Source organism: Oryctolagus cuniculus, chromosome 5, assembly GCF_964237555.1.
Source record: "Oryctolagus cuniculus chromosome 5, mOryCun1.1, whole genome shotgun sequence".
Lineage (NCBI taxonomy): Eukaryota > Metazoa > Chordata > Mammalia > Lagomorpha > Leporidae > Oryctolagus > Oryctolagus cuniculus.
Window position 1 is genome coordinate 143,792,426 of NC_091436.1, and position 17,720 is coordinate 143,810,145.

Sequence of the window (17,720 nt, forward strand, 5' to 3'; positions counted from 1 at the left end):
AGACTAAGAAGAGAGTTACACAGTTTACATTTCTACAGCTTCCTTTTGCACTATTGGGCAACATGCTATTGAAATTGATCCCTAAGGCAAAAGTATATCTAAATTACCCCTAAGTTAAATCTCTAAAATAATCTCCATAACACAATGTACTGAATGCATTGCAAGTGCAAAGTACTGCCAGGTGAGATTCAGAAATATCTATAGATTAATCAAACTCTTTGAACACAGAATACCGCGTTTTAAAACCCCATCTGCCAGCAACTCTAATAAAAAGCTTCCTTGATTCCTCATCAACAACAGCATTTGGAAATGCATTTTTTAAAATCAGAACCCTACCTTTAAACAGCATCTTAAAGCAAAATCTAGTACACAAGATAAATAAAATTGAGGCTCTTTACATGTCGTCTTCTACCACGACCTCGTTCATCAGTACCAAGCCCTTCAGTCACATGGGGCTGGGGCGGGGGGCACTGAGGAATCCTTAGGACGCTGGGCAAGATGTTCCGACCCCCACTCCCCTCAGCAGCCTACAGTCCCCAGCCTAGGGGGCCCTCTACGATTTGCTCCTTTGTTTCGCAGCCTAGCAGATTGATCCACAGCACAGCACCATTGATGGGGGAGGCACTGTTTGTGGCACACACTGTGTACCATGCTCTGTGTTCCCTGTGCCTTGTCCACGCTGTTCCTTAGCAGGGACCCTCCCCCTTCCTGTCCCTCTGCTCTGATGGGTGCCAAGACTCCCCACAGTCTGCACAGCTGCATACGATCGTAGCTGCATGCACACACCACGCAGGGTGGGAACTGTTCATACGGCGTTCACCTAAGCTGACCTGGGGTAACACAAGGACAGAGCGTACTATATTTACGCTTGTACCCTGGCTCGTAGCACAGATCTTCATAAACATTAAGGTCTTGAATCAGGGCTTCATAGAGATCCGTTGAATGAATAAATGAAGAGGACTGGATGATATGACTTGATGTACTTTCATCGAACCAGTGGAAAACTGCTATATAAAATACATATATGTACATAGTACAAGAGAGGATACTTTAAAAATGTTTATGGAAAGTTGGAATTAAGAGAACATTTATTTTAGTGCAAAAAAATTTTACATCCTTGCATAGTTCTTTCTTAATGAATTTTACGCATTTTCCACAAAGTTTTTGAAGTAGACTTGTATATACTTTTTAAAATTATGGTTAAATACACATAACATAAAAATTGTCATTTGAACCCATTTTCAAATTCCATGGTATTAAGTACATTCACAGGGCTGGCACTTGGTGCAGCAAGGTAAGCCACCGCCCACGATGCTGGCCTCGTTCTTGTCCCAGGTTCTCGTCCTGGCTGTTCCACTTCTAATCCAGCTCCCTGCTAAATGCCTAGGAAAGCAGATGGTTTGAATGTTTAGGCCCTTGTCACCCACATGGAGATCTGGATGGAGTTCCAAGCTCCTGGCTTCTGCCTGGCCCAACCCTCTGTTGCAACCATTTGGGGAGTGAACCAGTGGATGGGGCATCTCTGTCTGTCTCTCCATCTCTCCCTCTCTGTCACTCTGCCTTTCAAATAAATAAATCTTTTTCAAAAGGTACATTCACACTGTTGTGAAACCAACACCACTATCCATCTCCAGAACTCTTCATCTTGCCAAAATGAAACCCTTGTATACATATATGTAAAAAACAGCTTTAATAACGTAACTTCATGACCTGGGTGTGGACTGCTCCTGTTCTTCACTTCCCTCTCGCCCTCACCTGCTGCATGTCTTGTGCCTTTCATCCACATATCTTTAACGAGAAATGTGGTTTATGTGGTTGAGACATGTCATGTGTCAATGAAACTCCTGCCTACCAGCTAAGCTGACTAGCTAAAAGTTTGAATTGTTACAAATGAATTTCCCAGGTTATTTTCCTAAGCCCTCACCAAATCCTACAAACACAGACTGTTAGAAGTCAGCACTCACCCCTGGGACTGATTCCGGCTTTCTGGAAAAGCATGCCTTTTAAAGCTCAGAGCCTGTGAGTAAGTTAGCCTAATAGAACACAAGCCACAGCTTACATGAGGGTTACTTTAAAAAGCTGGTAGAGGGGCCAGCACTGTGGCATAGTGGGTAAAGCTGCCACCTGCAGTGCTGTCATTCCATATGGGCTCCAGTTCAAATCCCAGTTGCTCCCCTTTCTATTCAGCTCCCTGCTAATGCACCTGCAAAAGCAGCAGAGGACTCCCCACCTCCACAAAATCCTTGGGCCACTGCACCAGCATGGGAGACGCAGAAGCTGCTCTCGGCTGTGGATTGGCTCAGCTCCAGATATTGTGGCCATCTAGGGAGTGAACCAGTGGATGGAAGACCCCTCTCTTCTCTCTCTCTCTCTCTCTCCCACCATCCCTCCCTCTCAGATAAAATAAATAAATCTTTAAAAACAAAAGTTGGTAGAAAAATGGGATGAAAAGTTAAGATTTTTGTGTAAAATTAAAATCCATGCATGTTCTTCATAACACATATTTCCTATGAACTTTTAAAGAAATTCTCATATGTCATACCCGTGTGATTTTGTTCATTTTCATATTTCAGACATTTGAACTTATTTTATGTATGATGAGTGTGTAAAAGGGTGGTTTTATTTCTTTTTCTTCCCCCAGGAAACTAATCATTAACTCTGCAGTACATCTGATCATCAGTAGCACCAGAATAATCAAAGAAAGTTGGCACATATCTCACATGTATTTGTATAGAATGGTTTTTAAGTGAAAATGTTTTCATATAATAATCACGCTTGCAATCTCACACATGGAGGAATATAAAGCATAGAAGTAAAAGGATGAAGAGAGTGACAAGTCACCCCAGTGAATGGGAGGAGGGCAGGCATGGAAGGAAGCCAACTGGACGCCAGGCATGGAGGGGCCAGGAACTGCTCCCCTAGGAATCTCTCCACTGTCCCCAGCCTCAGGACCCCCAAGTGTGAAACTGCAATGGTAAATGAAAATTAAGTTATTCTTGACATCTTTCCCGCAGCAACAGTCAAAGGTCAACAACTTTCTGACCAGAAGAATCGACCTCTTGGGGTCTGAGAGTTCTCCTGAAGAAAAGGGTTGGAACACCTGTCATTCCACTTTGCATGGCCGTGTCAGGCCCTGGAAACAGAAGAGTCCATTTCCTCCTGTGCTCACAAGATCTCCCTGCTGCTACTTCTGCAGCACCCAGCTCCAGTTCTGTTTTCCAACTGGGATCACTGCTGCTGTTTCTACTTCACAGCAGACAACTGCCTACTAGGTTATGGATGATCAAGAGGCCAAATGTAGCCAGACACAATCTGTAAATTCCTAATCTCAGCTCTGGTCAACGGGATACCTAGACACAAGTGCAGAACCCACTTAGTCCTTGTCTGAAACAAGGTAACTTGCCAGCAATCTGAACATCAAGCTTCTTGGCTAATCAATCAGCATGCTTACTCTGTGTCAAATGAAACCAGGAGCACCTCCCTCCCACCTCCCCACCCCACCATCTTCCTGTGACCGAGAAGCAGGCACACAGCAGGAAAAAGCTCCCTGTTGCTGGGCGGAGAGCGCTGCTGTCAAGACTGCTTTTGCCTTTCCCATCATTAGGTCTCCCTGACTTCCCAAACCTTAACGCGTGAAAACAAGGGAGAACGTGTGGGCTTTATTGGCAGGTGAAGAGCCTGGGCAGTCCACTAAAATAGAAAGGTAAATACAGCAATGAGATTTCCCCTTGCAATAACAAAGGAGAGATTTAACAGGAACACAAGCCAGACTTGCTGAAAAAGCAGCCTTTGTCCCTTACAAAATTCACTTGACTATTTAGAGAGGACTCAAATTTCCTGAAACACTGTACTTTAACTGACCTGTGTACATGGTGACAGGGCTCCGTGCTCAGAGACAGCCAGCAGTTGAAGGAAAGCAAATTAGCGTCTCAGTGATAAGATGATTGAGAGCATAAACTATCATGCTCTTATCTTTTAAACATTTAAGTCATTTTAGTATTGCTTCCCTCGCCAGACTAAATGAGTTATAAAAACCTCTGCTTTCTCATAAAAGCCTCCATCCACCGGAGGAACGCTGACTGACGTGACAACCAACAGCCCAGGATTCCATCTCCTCCCTCCCCTCAGAAACAACTGCTTTCTGTGATCCCCTTTGCACTTCCTGTACAGCACGGTGCCTACACCCGCAGCACACGCCCCGGCTGAGGGGCACCCAGGGTTCTGCCGAGGATCGCCCGGGGACGACTTACTGTCAGCTGAGTGGCCCAAGAGTGAAAGGTCTTTGGAAGCCCTGAGGAGTGTGTGTAGGGGAGTGCAGCAGGCTGGCCACGGAGCTGGTGATGTGTTTCATTTGCTTCACGCTGTGACTCATTGTTTGGGTGACACGGAGCAGGCAACACCTTTTCACATTTTACTGAGCACCAAATCTAATGAACAAAGTGCTGTAAGAAAAAGGGTCCTCTGCGGTGCTGACTTTTCTCTGGTAGGATCTTGACGGAATACTTTTATATAAGCAGATGTCCCATCTGACCTCTCCCTTTTAAATTTCCAGGAAATAAGACGCCCATGTATAGGTCAGATCCCCGGGCAGTTCAGAAAAATGGTGATTTTTCTTTCATTTTTTTCTTTTGTTCTTCTTCTTATTCCATATTTAACAGTAGCCAAGACATTTAAATTCTCTGGAAGACACCACCAGCCCTTTACATGAGAAGCTCAAAAATATTAATGCCTTGTTAGGAAGTGTTAGGAGACCTGATGAGTTACTGTTGGTGAATCACTTTGCCATTCCCAGGTCAAGGATGTGAAATGAACATTATTGTTATTTGTTTCTGTGAAGGCTCGCTGGCGAACTGTGGTTGAGTGGGTCTAATTAGAATACCAGAACTCATAACTTTTTGCTAAGAAGCAAAAGCATTTTTGCAGTATTTTCCTTTCCCCAACTTCTCTTCTGTGCTAAAGGGCATATATCACTCAGCACGACCTAGTAACCTGATACATGTGAAAATAAACCCAAGGCTGCATGGCTGGCTGGCTGGAGATGGGATGGACTGACAAGTGGATGGCCGCCAACCAAGTACACTTATGCTTACAGGTCACAGATTATGGCTGCTATTTGAGAACCTACTGCAGAAACAGATCCTCATGCTTTGAACCCTAGTCTGTGATGGATTGCAATACTGAATCTAACCTAGATTTTATGAGATTTTTGCTATTCCAATACAGATTCGCTCAAGTTTTGAGGAAGTGCAAATCTTTTGGGTTAAACATCTGTTGCTACTCTTAGCCTTCTTATACAAACTGATAAGACAAAGCTTTTCTCTTTCCTAGTATTTAGAAATTATCCTCACTAGAGAATGGATAAACACATGGATGAGAGGCATCTCCCAATTACGCACTGCAAGGTCAGCAGGAACCCTCCAAGGCTTCTTGCTAGGACAGACTGCACTCTGAACAAGTCAAATACTTATCGTAACAAACATTGATGAGAAATGGGCTCAATGAGCATTTTCTTGTTTAAGGACTTTTACTGTATAGAAGCTCTCCCTTATATTTAATCCTCCTTAGCCAAGTTTATAATTTACCATACGTGACTGAATAAAAGATGCTGCCCTCAGGAAAGATGGAGTTCCCTTCATTTCTGAGTGGTTCTACAGCTTATCAAATGATTTGCTGCTCTCTTAAATATTTTATTCTGAAAAAGAAAGTAGCCCTTAGGGAAGTCATATTATCTTGAACCTATATGGATCAGTGCTAATTTTGCATGTTTATAAAAGTCACCTAACAGAACTACTGGTTGATATTTTTTAAAGAGAACAAATTTAACCAGTAATTATTCTTGGGGCATGACTTTCACAGCTGCGAGCACTGGATGTCACTATAAATTTTTAAAAAAGCATTTTAAAGGTTACTTTAAAGAAAAAGAGGAAGTGGTTATGTTGTATAGTTCATGAAAGTACATTTGCTGGAAGAACACAGGGGAAAAAAATCTCTTAATAATATGGTTTAGGAAATTGTAACAATAATGCTCCCCAGTATATCAAGTCCACCTTGAATCAAAGTTCACATTAACTGTGGACTTGGTTATATCTTGTTTGGGCCAATTAAGTATTAACAAATGCAAGTGAAAAATACATAAATTGGTACTTGGAGCTTGGGATAGAATTTCTTTTTTTTTTTTTTTTTTTTTTTTTGACAGGCAGAGTGGACAGTGAGACAGTGAGAGAGTGAGAGAGTGAGAGAGTGAGAGAGTGAGAGAGTGAGAGGTCTTCCTTTTCCGTTGGTTCACTCCCCAATAGCCGCTGTGACTGGCGCGCTGCGGCCAGCACACTGGGCTGATCCAAAGCCAGGAGCCAGGTGCTTCTCCTGGTCTCCCATGCAGGTGCAGGGCCCAAGCACTTGGGCCATCCTCCACTGCACTCCTGGGCCACAGCAGAGAGCTGGCCTGGAAGAGGGGCAACCAGGACAGAATCTGGCGCTCCGACCGGGACTAGAACCCGGTGTGCCAGGGCCGCAGGTGGAGGATTAGCCTAGTGAGCTGTGGTGCTGACCTTGGGATAGAATTTCTAATAATAACCTCAAACAGATTCAAAACCTGTATCTCCAAGGACTCAGATGGACATCAAGGCAATGTGTTCTGAAACCAACATCAGATGACCCTTAAAGTGGTTCCAAAGATGAGGGAGATACTCATATTGCAGTTGAAGGTTGTAAATAAAATGATTTCATATAATATGAAAGTGAAAAAAAGGGATATTTCCAAATCAGTCTATGATTTCAAATATATATGTGAAATTAGTTTAAGTATAAACCTAATTTATCTCTTTTAATTTTTTTAAAAAGAAAATTAGTTTCAAAGATAGAGAGAGAAAGATAGAGAGATGGAGAGAGAGGGAGAGAGAGAGAGAGAGCGTGCTTCTATTTGCTGCTTTACTCCCCAAATGGCTACAACAGCCAGCGCTGGGCCAGGTCAAAGCCAGGAGTCAGGAACTCTATCCTGGTCTCTGTTTAAATCTAAGTCCTTAAATACTTGCAACCAAGTTGGCCAAAACACTCATTGAAAGGATGAAAGATGGCTTAAATCTGAACCTTTATGGTGTACTGCAGGCCAGACCTATCCTTGAGCTGTCGACCTAAAGATTCAACTGCTAATTTGAGGTATCCACTAAAAAGAACAGCTCATCCACTTCACATCCATTAAGATGGATACTATAAAACACACACACACACAAATACACAAACAAAAAATGTTGGCAAGGATGTGGAGAAGTTGGAACTTTTGCATGCTGTAAAGTGGGAATGTAAAATGGTACAGCCATTGTAGAAAACAATATGGCAGTTCCTCAAATAGAATTACCATATGATTCAGCAACTCCACTGATGAGTGCGTGCCCCAAAGAACTGAAAGCAGGATCTCAAAAGACAGATTTGCACACCCATATTCACAGCAGCATTATTCCTAAGAGCCAAAAGGAAAAGAGCCTACAGACAGAGGGCTGGACAATGAAATGAGATTCATGTGTCCATTAATTAGCCTTTTAAAAGAAGGGAATTCTGACACATGCCACAAGGTGGATGAACTCTGAAGATGTTATGCTAAGTGAGAAGTCCCACCAAAACAAATATTGCATGATCCCACTCACCTGAGGCATACAGAGATAGTATAGGAACATGTCTGGTGGTCCATTTTCAACAGAGCAGAGAGTTAGGGTTGGCTGATCTGCAGATGTAGCAAAGCTCACCAGGCAAAGACAATATTAGGGAGCAGTCAACTTCACAAGAGGAAATTAAAGTACAGACAAGGAAGGAGCAAGATAACTTTGTAACTTGGGTGACATCTGGGAAGATTGTCCATCCCACAGTACTCAGCCAATGAGGAACCAGGGAGGGACCTGCATGATAGTACATAAATTGCTTGCTGTAACTGCTCTGGGTGTGCCTGCTCAGACACCCAATCTTGCAAGACCGATAATAGTCTTGCTTTCATTGCACTTCCTGAGTCTAAGTCCATCTCTGGAGTGGACAGGTGAGGGTATTTCCTACAACAGGAAGTAAAATGGTGGTTGCCAGGGGCTAAGGGAGGGGAAATGATGAGTTATTGTGTAATGAATAGAGTTTAAATTCTGCAAGATGGAAACAGTTGAGACTGGATGCATAATGAATGTACTTAACGCTGCTGAACTATACACCTAGAAATGGTTAAGATGGTAAATTTTGTATTAGTATTTTACTGTTATTTTCAAGAAGATGTCTTATGCACACCTAAAACCTAACATTTCTAAATCTCTGTTGTGCTTCTGTCTTCCTCATCTCGTGTATAGTGTATTCATATACTCAGCTGCTAAAGCTAGAAACCTGGAAATTATCCTAACCGCTGTATCATTCACATCAAAAATCCCTAAGTTTCGCAGAGCTGACATTGAGAACACATTGTACCTTGAACCCATCTCCTTCTCTGTAAGTTTAGACACTTCCATGGTTTTCCAGGCACTCAAAATAAAATCTAATCTTTGGGAAGTCCAGGGCTCTTCACTCCCAGCAGCTTGCCAACTTGGACTTCAACATCTGTGCTCTTTCCTAACTCACCCTGGCCTCCAGCTCACTAAGCCAAGTTCTCTGACCGGCCCAGGCACCTCTCACCTCAAGACTCTGCTTATGCTGTTCTCTCTGTCTGTGTTCTTTTCTCCATCTGATCCTCCACCCAGTGTCCTTTCTCGTACTCCACGCAATGCCATCTCCTGTGAGAGGCTTTCCCTACCCCCAGTCTCAGCTAGATCCACGCCTCTCACCCTGTTATTCTTTCTCGTATTATTTTCCCTTCCGTCCTCATTACACTGATCTGTTTACATGTCTGTGGTCTGTCTTCCACTAGATTCCTGTAAGCTCTGCAAGCACAAGGTCTACAATGCTTGGCACAAAAAAGTTTAAAAAAAATAATCAACTCAGACAGCAGAAAGGTTTAAGACAAGAGTGAAGCAAGGCAAGAAGCCCGAGCAAAGAAATCCTCTTGGAAATGACATCTGTGTATTTCATCCAGGTTATTTTCCTGTCCCTTAGCTTGTTCCGACTTCCCTGTTGTGCAGTCAATCATGCTTCTCACCATCCAGAACTTAATCCCTGAAGTCCCCCTGGATGCCTCCTGAGCCTTCTCTCACCGTGACCTATCTACAAGGGTGCTTCAAATCATTCATGGGAAATGGAATTAAAAGACAAATTTGTTTTGATGCAAAAAGAACTTGAAACTCGTGCATAGTTGTTTTTCATTACGGGTGTTTTCCAGACACTTTTTGAAGACCCCTTGGATGCTCCATTCCCCCTAGTGCTAATATTAATCATGCATCTGTCCTGTCTGTTACTTCTCTTGGAACGTGATGTCATTCCCACTCTGTCGATCCTTCGCACACACGCCAGATTCATCTTCCTCAATTGCAGCTTCAAGCAATCCACTTTCTTGTTCCAAAATCCCTGCTGGCTGGTGCCTCTTTGCTTCCTGGATTCAGTGCAGAGATTCCATCCCAGACTGTCTGACAGTCCACATTGGCTTCCACATATCTTCTCCCATGTTTCTGCATCACAGGCAAACAGGACTCAACTTGCTTCTTGCATCTTCTCTCTGGTTTCTAGAACCCATGCCTTTTGTCTCAGTGAGGCCTTTACTATGCCTGAATGTCCCACTGTTGCAAAATTCAATTCCAAACTTGCTTTCCCTGTAGAAATTTGCCTGACCTTCCCAGTAAGCAGAGATCACGGCTAACGCATGGTTTTATTTTTCACTATGCTTCTTACCCCTTCTGTTTTCTGTCATTATGATGCGCATACTTTTTCTAGTCTCTTTTCAGATCATACAATCCATTCTGTCTCTGAATCACCTAACACCTCATTACACCAAGTGCAGTCCTCAGACCAACAGCACCTCAGACTGTGTGTGGCCTACAGGATCAAAATCTGCACATGAACAAGATCCCCAGCTGATTCCTAAGAACACAATTGAGCTCATGGTAGCTGCTCACTTAATACTTGAGTAGTGGTACTAACTAGGAAAACAAAAATAAAACATAGGAGCAAGCATTTGGCATAATACATGATCAGGACACCTGTAACGCCCCACTGGGGGACCTGGGTTCAGATCCTGACTATGCTCCCATTTCAGCTTCCTGCAAATGTGTGCCCTAAGAGGCAGCAGGTAATGGCTCAGGTTCTTGGGTCCCTGCCACTTACATGGGAAACCTGGATTGAGTTTTCAGCCCATGGTTTTGGCCTGACATAGTCCTTGGCTGTTGCAGGCATTTGAGGAGTAAAAAAAGTGGATGCAACATGTTTATTTGTGTGTCTGTCCATCTCTGTCTCTCTCTGCTTCTCAAATAGAAAAAACAAAAACACAATATGCATGATTCGTTCAAAAGATCCTGCTGGGTGAATATAAAACTACAGCAAAGTAATACCAACAACAGACTTTAATCTGCATGAGAAAAACACATGCTACCTTAGCCAACCAAATATCTGGGAAAATTGTGTCTTTTTATAAAGCTGGTCTCTTTAAGGGTGAGAAGTCAAAGGAACACCTGCCTGCTATCATCTAAAGTCCAGTTCTCCTAATCTGATGAACTGGAAAGCTGTGAAAATATTTATGACTTCATTTTAGTTTTCTATCACACCCAGAGGACTTATGATACAGGTAAAGATTTTGCCTCACTGGATGTAGCCACAGCACTATTTTCTTTGTATCACAGCAAAGCTTTTGATTTTTTTCCCCACGTGGTAGACAAACCTTAGAAAGAAAATACACACTTGATAAGACACCTATCAACCAATGAAAGTAGGTGCTTAGCAGTGAGGGGTAGGCAGGCAGCACGCTGGCCACTAGAGGGCCTTCACACAGGAGGAACTTGACTTTCATACATCTATACCAAGCCTGTGAATGAACAGGGCAACTACTCCACTATGACTCCCTCAAAGGAGCAGAGAGTAGCAGCTTCAAAGATGTGGAATTACAGCCAAAGTCCTCTTTGTCCTACCACCACAGCCATTCCATGGACTCGACTTGAGCCAGGGCACACATGCTAACACTACACAAGCAAGACTTGGGGCTGCCACACTTATTTCCTTCAAGGAACTCGACTTCCATTATTCAGACATCTACAGCCTTCTACTGCCTCTTTTCCCTCAGAACCAGACGGGCAACAAACAAAGACTGAAACTTCCAGAACCTTCTTCTCCAGATGGCTGACAAAAGTGTTCAGAAACTCAAGTTGGTAATAGGCAGGTTCATCAAAAAAGTTCATGGGAAGATAGAATTACAATGTAAGTTTATTTGAGCACAAAAAATTTTAAAAATCCTTGCACAGTTTTTTACTGCATGCATTTTCATGAAGTTTTTTGAAGACCTCTGGTATGCACAGATTTCAAATTTTTTTTTGCACCAAAATAAACCTCTTTTAATTCCGTTTTCCATGAATCTTTTGCAGTATCCTTGGATATCCGCTATAGAGGGCTATGTCCTTCAGAAAGCAGGAAGCAGGCACTTGGGGGAAAACTGAAGCAACAGCATTCAGTTCTGGGGAGAATCAGTGGGAAATGAGTGCTGCCCAGTGCCATACCTGGGTGACTGCCTTAGCAACCAGGTGACTTTCCAGGTAGCGTGGCGTCCCCTTTTGCACCTGAGCCTATCACGGTGAGGCTGTGACCCTATCCTACCCATACTTCTCTCTCCTCGCCCAGGCCCCCTCATCTTCAGACAGATTCAAGGGTCTAATTACCGGGCAGCACGCCCTGAAGCAGCCAGGTGCTGGCTGGCAGTAGAACACACAGGGGCCTCCCCTCAGCCCAGGCTCCCTGAGATGAGGCTCTTGTTACCCTGGAAGCCAGCTCTTCAGAAGTTCTGCCACCACAGCTGCTAGGGGAGGTTTCCCCGCACAGTTTTCACACCGTTCTCCTTCCTCAGAGAGCACCGTTTGTTTGCAGCTCCCTTTAAATAGCTCCTGCCAGAGACAGTTTGCTCTAATGTTTTGGAGCTATGGAATTTATTAGGATCACAGAAGCTGGAAATAGCTAACTGTGCAAACAGGAACACCTCAGATCACCCCTGGACGCTAAGGAGAGCGATGCATTTGCAATGCAAGGCAAAGCCACTGCTTTGTTTGCTGCTCTCTCATGGAGGCACCTGTCCTGCCAGGACAATGCCAGTGTAGCAGTTTTTGATAATACTAAAATGGAAAAGGCAAAACAGCCTTTGCAAGTGCTCAAGGTTTCAGTGATATTCTTTTCAAGATATGGACAACTTCAGACACAAGCTTTCTTTTTTGCCCCCTCCTGAGATGTCAAAAAATAATAATAATAATAATAGGGTGGGCTGAACAAGGTCCAGAGCTGGCCCTGGGATCTGCTCTCTTGGAGATTTCTGCCTAAAGACTTCCAGGTCCAACCGCTACCAAGTCATTTTCTCTCTCCAGCAAGTTAGGGCAACCGCCTAAGCCAGCAGCAGTGGTAACAGCCAAGTACATGTTCAAAGAGAGACAAGGAGTGTGGCTCTGGACCCTTGCTCAGTCACCCTCCCTGCCTGGCCAGAAACGGAAATGAGCAAAGAGGCACTTTCTAGGAATTCATGAGCAGCTGTGATCACATGATCTTCACTCACTCAGGTTTCTTTTGACCAAATATTCCATAGCAGGATGCAGCGGAGAGGCCCCTGGGACTCCTCACTGACATCTAAGGCTTTGTAAGGCAAGGATCAGGTGCGTATCTGTCCCCAGAGCACAAGCCCAGCCTGTGGCTGGGGGAATGTTTGGGGGATGCCGAATGCCCTCCATGCCAACAGAATGCATCCCCCGTACGAATTGCTCCGCTCCTGAGCTGAAAAGACACAGAAATGGCCAACAACGTGTTTATCTTCAGGACACAGTGCATGTCCCCCCAAACACAATCCAACAGCCAGAGATGACTGTTCATGCTAATGGAAAGTGATCAAAAGCCGCGAGATTCTTTAGTTAGTTTACTCTGCTGCTGGCTCCTGCTTTAGTTTCTATGTAAAAGGCATCAAAAGGAGGCAGATTTCACTGGGGATTCAACATGTTGAAAGTCAGACTCTAGTATCATAGAGAAGCTGCAGACACTAGCGAAGAGGAACACAACATGCTCACTGCCTTCCACCTTTGCCCTGCAGCACCATCCGCAACCATCTACAAATAGTTCAGCCCCCATCTGTTTAAACACACACCTCCACAGCAAAGACAGGCTCTCCGAACATCTTGCTAGTGCAAAGGAATCTTCCCTGCCAGTCAGTCCCACAGACCGTGGTGCTTTTATGCATGTATAAGAGGGACTGGGGTGACTAACACACACATATCTTCTATGCCAAGTAGCATAGCGTGCATGTCTTGGTGGGTTGGAAGAAGGAGTAAAACCTTCACAGAGGGCAGCAGCTCAGATGTCAATTCCTAGGGGGACGAGCACGCAGCTCTAACCAACCAAGGCAGCCAATGGCACTGGAGGGAGAGAGACAATGACTTCCAAAGCCTGAGACTCTGCTGTCCGTCCCACACCTGTACCCAGCGAGACTTGCCTTACACAGAATACCAACAAGAAAGGCAGGACATCAGGAATCCACTCCCTGTGGCCTCTCTCCAGCTCTGCTCTGGGTACAGAGCAGAGATTTGGGGAGGACGCATCAGCCCCCGCCTCCAATTCCCTGAGGCCCATTTGCTTTGTGTGAGCTGTTCACACCGTAGCTTCTCTCACTAGATTATCTCCTGCCACAAGAGACAGGCGTCTAGGCAAAGTGATACCACTAGCCAAGCTCAGAAGGTACAATGGAAATGCGACATACTTCTCTCTCTCTCTCTCAAATCAAAACTGGCTCCCTCTTGTCGGAGCAAAGACGGCGAAGACGGTGTGCAGTGGGCTCGTGCAGCTCAAAGGAAGCCCTGCTGGCTTGTAGGAAGTGTAGCAAGCAGTGAGACATCGCTGCGTCTTTCCCAGAGGAGCCACGAGGAGGTGGCGATGGATAGGACGGTGGCCCTGAGGTGCCCAGGAGCCCTCAGTTCAGTGGCTACATCAGCAATCCCCCGTTGCAGGCTGTAGTGTACTTTATCTCACCCACATTCAAACCGTTTCATCTCCACTAGAGGGCCTGGATGCAGATGAGATGTCAGCCCGACAGCTTTGCTGTCGACTTAAGATCTGAACTGAAACCTTGGGGAGGGAGTGCAGCATCTCCTACATCTGCCCCTTCATACTCTCACTACCCGCCCCACACACCCCGGTTTTCAAAGTCTTATCTCTTGTCCCCGACAACCTCCCCACTGGGCTGATCTCTGGTCTCACTCCCTGCCCATGGCCAGGACCACGGCTGTAAAGCTAATCTCACCAACACAACTGGCCACATCACCGCTTGCTGCAAAACCTCCAGAGTCCCACCTGTACACACAGCAACAGTGACAGGCAAGGCACGGCCCCTCCACCACAACCCCCAGCCCAGAAGCACATGGCAAGCACCATTTCTTCCTTAAAGACCCAGGAAGCAGTGAACAAAGAGCTCATCCCCCCACCCCACCCCAGCAGGCAAGCAATTCACAACCAACACCCACAGGGTATCCATCATCCAATTCAATCCTCACTGGAGCCAATCCACCTGGAGTTAGCTTCAGGTCCTGCAGGCAGGGGGCTCAGTCCCCAAGACTGTCCCCCCTGCAGACACCAGTCAGGGTGCCAGGTGGCCTTCCCTGAGCTGTGGACCAACCAGCTGAAAACAGGGGTTCCCACACCCCCTCCTCCGGTTTTGTGAATTTGCTCAAGCTGCTCACAGGACTCAGCCAAACACGTGTTCCCTAGTTTACCATAAAGGATGCTGCAAAGGACACCAACGCAGAGGCATACACGGAAGGCACTTGAAGAGCTGGGAGCTTCCATGCACGCTCTGGGGGTGTCACCCAGGAGCCTCCACGTGTTCAGCTCTCCAGAAGCTGCCTGGCCCTTGGCATTCCGATGGAGAATTCATAACATAGGCATGACTGATGACATCAATGACATAGGTGGTCAACCCAACCTTCAGTCCCTCTCCTAGTCCCCAAAGGTGGGGTGGGGGGTTCAAAGTCCCAACCTTCAATTTTGCTCTTATTTCCTAGCAATTAGCTCCCACCCTGTAGCTACTTAGGGGCCTCCAACCCCCAGTCAATCATTGGCATTCAAGAGATAGACAGCACTTGGAAGATCGTGAAGATTTTAGAAGTTGTATTCTTTTTAGGGGGGAAAAATGCAGACAATTCCATAGTTTACACTGTCATGTCCAGCACAGGCCCACCTTGCACAGGCTTCTCTTGATCAAATGGAACATGTAGCAAGATGTGGCGGAGCGTTCTCCTTTTGTCTGACACATGTGGTAGGACACCCACCTCCGTGGCCAATGCAGTCCCCTTCTTTCTTTCAATGAACTCTGCTCTCCCCGGTGACTTGCACACAGAGGTCCCAACTCCTCTGACATATTCAGTTGCTGTGCCTTGCTCAGCATCTGTGTGGCTCCAAATGGAACACCCTCTCCTGGGATGTGGAGCTCCGTGCTGCCTCTCTGCCAAGATCCCAGGAGGTGAGGCAGCAGGTGCAAGTGTGACAGAGGTTGGTGCAGGAGGGGAGATAGTGCAGTGAGGTCCTGTACACCTGGGATGCAATCATGGGAGCATCCTGGACAGGTTAACCTCACCTTAATTGTCTTAATTTCTACATGAAGATAATGAGCTCTACCTCATCCAGGAGGCACACAACTAGAAGGCAGGCTGCTACGGACACCAGGTAACACCTGAACAGTGAGGTCAAGCCATGGATAAGACGGGGCATGGCTAAGACAGTGTTGAGGTCTAGAAGGCCAGGCTTTAGCACAAACTCAGCCACCAAGCAAAGCATATTCAATTAGCTCATGTTTTTCTGATTTGCCATTCACCATGGCTAATTAATGGTAGCCACGCTGTTATTTTTTATCAATGGTCTTTTTATTTCAATAGATATCTTTGAGTCAGACCGGATTTCTCCATGTCTGGGCTTTGGGGCTGTTGCATGTATCACTGATGTTATGCCATCCGGAGTGAGTGACAATTCTTCTACGTTCACACATTCTTTCCTCCAACACACATGCATGAAGCACCTACTGTGTGTTGAGTGAGAGGCTCAGGATGATCAAGCTATAGAAAAGGCTGAATGTCACGCTCAGAACACAGCAAGTGACAAAGATCCCTTCCGGGCCACAGCTTTGAAGCATTTAACTGCTGACACAATTGCATAGGTTTTCTCTCTTCCCCTGCGATCATGGAGGTGGCTCTGGCGATCAGGATGAAAAAGGTCCAAACAGCCTGCTTCGTGGAGACACGCACAGAGGGCGCTATCCTGGAGAGACACACCCTCACGGCCAAGGTCAGGAGTGAGAACAAACTTTGACTCTGCTAAGCCACTGAGAGTTTAGGGTTGGTCATCTCTGCCACAAGCACTCACCCTATCCCAAGGCCACAGCGTTCACGTTCTCTTTGGCAGTGGAACTTGGGTACTAACCATCTCCTGAAGGCTCACATAGTTCCTGCCTTTACTCCTTTTAATACCCTCAATCATACTTTAAGGCCTCTTCCGGGGAGGCAGGGACCTTGGCCCTGCTGCTCCATCTCTGATTCACCTCCACACCCCCACATTCCCCCAAATTTAGAAGCAAGCCTTGCGCATGGCAGCTGTTTAAGTCCTAATTGATGATTTGGAATTTTCCCACTAGTTAATAACTCCCAACAATATAACAACAATGGCTTATTTCCATGAACCAACACCGCCACCCTGCTGCAGGCAGGGTCATCGGGAGGAAGTGCAATGGCCACACCAAGGCCTTAGAGACTAACCTCTGAGTTCACTTCCACCATGGCCTCAGGATTCTGTGTCAACCGCAGCTAATCACAGGCTGCAGTGGGGATCGTTTCTTACTCACTTGTGTTGATCCCAACATCTTTGGAGCTATTTAAAGACCTAGCTCTGGGCTTCTAGGATTCTCATTCATTCACAGAACTAGTGTCTGAGAGGCAGCAGAAAATAAAGGCTTAATATATGAGCCCATGGGTCAGCTGCTCAACCTCTTTATGTCCCCTTTGTTTTCTTACCTAAACAAAGGAGGGTCAAAACACATCTTGTAAGCTGTTATGAGATTCATGCAAGTTAATGTATACATGATATTTAGAAAGTTTAAGTACTACCAATCAGCAATACCTTGGATGCTGTAAAAGTGTTTAAAATGCTACCATTAGCCACTGGGTACCTACAATATGATGGATGAATTCATTGTTAAAAACTGCTTTGAAGTTGTTTTTTTTTTTTTCATAATATCCATTTTCCATGAAAAATTCTAAGAAACATTTCTTTTTCTTTATTTGAAAGGTAGGCAGTGAGAGACAGAGAAACTCGGAGATCTTCCATTTACTGGTTCTCTCCCCAAATGCTTTCATTAGCAGGGCACTCTGTTTCAAGGGAGCTTATGATTTAACAAAGGTGAATAAATGAAGTGTTACAGAGCCAGAGAGAGAGAATGCCTTGCTGCATACATACACACATGCACACCTGTACACGCACACACTGATGCACACATGCATACAAGGGTACTTCAAAAAGTCCAAGGAAAATGGAATTAAAGAATAACTTGATTTTGGTGCAGAAACTTTTCAAATCCATGCACATGAAGGATCTTCAAAATGGCCATGGGAAAAGGCAGG

The 17,720-nt window shown here is 45.3% G+C and overlaps 1 protein-coding gene and 1 long non-coding RNA gene across 7 annotated transcripts in view; one reads left to right on the forward strand and one right to left on the reverse strand.

Annotated features, from left to right (window-relative positions):
• The window catches only part of ATXN1 (ataxin 1), a 451,390-nt gene that overhangs the window by 193,419 nt on the left and 240,251 nt on the right, over positions 1-17,720 (reverse strand). The window lies entirely within an intron of this gene.
• LOC138849696 (uncharacterized) lies at positions 7,939-9,660 on the forward strand. Its single transcript, XR_011388746.1, has 2 exons — positions 7,939-8,023; positions 9,055-9,660. It is a non-coding gene; the product is annotated as an uncharacterized lncRNA (long non-coding RNA).